This window comes from Manacus vitellinus, unplaced genomic scaffold (assembly GCF_001715985.3).
Source record: "Manacus vitellinus isolate BGI_N305 unplaced genomic scaffold, ASM171598v3 scaffold_64_pilon, whole genome shotgun sequence".
In the NCBI taxonomy this organism is placed as follows: domain Eukaryota; kingdom Metazoa; phylum Chordata; class Aves; order Passeriformes; family Pipridae; genus Manacus; species Manacus vitellinus.
In genome coordinates this window covers 2,691,736-2,694,547 of record NW_021940718.1, presented here as the reverse complement: position 1 = coordinate 2,694,547, position 2,812 = coordinate 2,691,736, and the positions used below count along the sequence as shown (strand labels likewise).

General features: G+C 62.7%; 1 protein-coding gene across 1 annotated transcript in view; it reads right to left on the bottom strand.

Moving 5' to 3' along the window:
* The window catches only part of LOC115307877 (complexin-3-like), a 7,455-nt gene that overhangs the window by 576 nt on the left and 4,067 nt on the right, over window positions 1–2,812 (bottom strand). The gene's annotated exons all lie outside the window — the stretch shown is intronic.

The following is a 2,812-nucleotide window of genomic DNA, read 5'->3' as shown; positions in this document are numbered from 1 at the left end:
GCAGGAATGAGCCAAGGAGAGCAAAATAATGGAGCAGGAGTGACCTGGCAGGGGGGCAGCAGCACCGGACCCTGCGGGGTTGGGGGTGAGGGCTGAACCCCCCACCCCAATCTGCCCTGGCCTGGCCAGGGGCACAGAAGTCCCTGGAAGGGGAAGGGGGTCCCTGACAGGGTCGGACTGGGGGTGTCAGCACCAACCACCCTGCGTTCCCCATCCTCCAGGGACTGGCCTCGGGAGCCCCAGGCCTTCACCGCCAGTGTTTCGGGAATCCTGCCTGAAAATGGGCCCTGCTGAGCTGGGTCAGGGGGAGCTGCTGGACTGCCAGCTCCCAAAGGACATCCTCCTGCAGCCCCTGTCATCCTGCCAGCAGTTTTGGGGTTTAAGCCCTTAAGCTGTAAAACTGTGCTGGGAACCAGAAGGACCCGACGCCTCCGGAGGGTTCTTCTCCTCATCTCCTCAATGCCCCAACCCGTGGTTTTCCTGTGGGGGCTGCCAGCCAGGGGGAGGGGACAGCTGCTGTTACAGACACCCAAAAAGGCAACAGAAACTACGTCGAGCCCTGGTCGAAGTGGGTAAAAAACTCACTTCCTCAGTACTGCAAAGCAGCAGAGCATCAGCAAGGACAAGTGGCCTTCCCTGGCAGCAGGGATGCAGAGGACACGACCCCAGGACAGCCCCAGCTTCCACTGGGACCCCTTTCTTTGCCTTCAGGAGCCCATCTGGGTGCCAGGATTTGGCTCCCTGCGCTCAGGCTGCCTGGGACGGGTGGTGGGAGCGTGGGTGGCTCCTGCCCCTGGCCCCACGTAAATCGGGGCGAGTGACGCTGACTGGTGCCTGCACCCTCTCCCAAGCCCCCAGGGAAGGGTGCCAGCCCCGTCCCCAACCCCGGGCACACCCTGGGGACACCCCCTCCCTTCCTCAGCATCCTCCCTTGGCGCTTCGTCCCGAATTGGAATAAAACGGCGTTACCTGCTGGGCCCAACTCGGCTTTTCCAGGAGTATTTAACTTTGCCAGTCCCTCCCGGGAACCAAACAAGCGGCTCAACCTCACCAATCTCGCAGCTTTGGCCGCCAAAGTTGCCTCTAGTCTTCTTATTTGTCACAGAACCGCCGTGCTAAGGCTCGGGAGAATCTTTATTTAGTGTTGCAGATGTCACCAAGGCACCGCAGATTGGAAATGAGTCCAAAGGATTAAGACGAGGTTATTAATTGGAGGCCTTCCCCTTTAAGAATGATTGACAGTTACTTTCTGGACAAGTAATTGCTCTAAATGTCCCCCCAGCACGGGTCCGGGGGGGCAGCGGCGGACAAAGCCCCGAACTGCCTTCCCCACTCGGATTGTCTCCCCACAAAGGCGTCCTGCTGGAGTTTGCCGTGTAATCCCCTCATTACGGGCGAGGAGAAAGAATTAGAAACAGGGGGAGCGGAGAAGAAAGGATGGAGGGGGAGGGGGCAGGATTTCCTTGGGCTGCCGAGGCGCTGCCCCGGGGATGGGGTCCGGGGCAGCGCCCCAAGCCCCGGAGGGATGGGGATGATGCCGCCGTGGGTGTCGTCCCCCCCGGCTGGGGAGGGTGAGGCTGGGGGTGGCCCCGTGGTGGTGGGGGTGGCCCCACCAGCTCCCAGTGATGCTGCCTGTGGAGCCCTGCCCATATGGGGAGCAGGGATGGGGATGGGTCTGGGGACAGGGATGGGGACCAGTCGTGGGGTCCAGCTGTGAGGACCCAGTGCAGGGACGTGGTCTGGGGACCTGCTCTGGGGTCTGGGTGTGGGCCCAGGTGTGGGGACCTGGTGTAGGGACCAGCCATAGGGACCAGGATCCCTGAACAGCCTTGGGGACCTGGTATGGACACCAGGCAGGGGGAACACTCATGGGGACCAGAGCAGGGGACCAGGCAGGGGGAAGAAGTGTGGGTAGAAGCCATGGGGGGCAGCCATGGGGCAGTGCCCACGGGACCAGGCGTGGGGATGATTCATGGACACAGGACTGAGCACCAGGGTCAGGCATGGGGACACCCTATGGGGACTGACTGTGGGATGGAGCTATGGGGACCATCCCTGGGGGCTGTCCATGGGCCCTGGCCATGGAGGTGTGGGGGAAAGGCAGCCAGGCTGAGGGCTGATCACCATCTCTCCTCCCCGATCCCACTGCTGCCCCTGGACTCCAATGGATGAGGGGAACATCATGCTGGGGGTCCAGGGTTCTCCAGGGATGATGTGTTTGGTGCTGCCCAGAGCCTCCATCCCGTGGGGCAGATTTTGCCCTTTTCTTTCTTCGCTCGCTTTTACTTTCTCCCAAAAACCTCTTCCTGCCACCTGCGACCACCACGGCCCCCAGTCACGTCTCGTCTTCCTCCCACTCCCTTCCCCTCCCCACCACAGTTCCCCTTTCGGATGGCAAACGTCACTGTGGGGGTTTTGGACCCCAGCACCCTGTGCTGGGTGGCTGCTGGCCCAACACAGGTCCGAGCCCTCTCGCTGGGGCTGCTGCTGGCAGGGCCTAGCAGCCCCCTCTGCATCCTGGTTTGGGTCCCAAGGCCACCTCATTGTCCCCCGTTGGGGCTGTGCAGCTTCACCTGCCCCGTCTGACACTGCTCCGGGGCGGTGTGACGCTGTCTTTGGGATGCCACTCCCCTGGGGACAGTGTGCCACCACCCCAGGGACAGGCTGGCACAGCGCCGGGGGCAACAAGGCCCCATACAAGGAGTCCAGGGGGGCCACGGGGATGGGGTGACACCCCCACACCATACAGAGCTGCCAGGGGGTGCAGGGGAGTGCAGGGAGTTGCTGCCTCTGGGGGGCTTTGGGGACATCC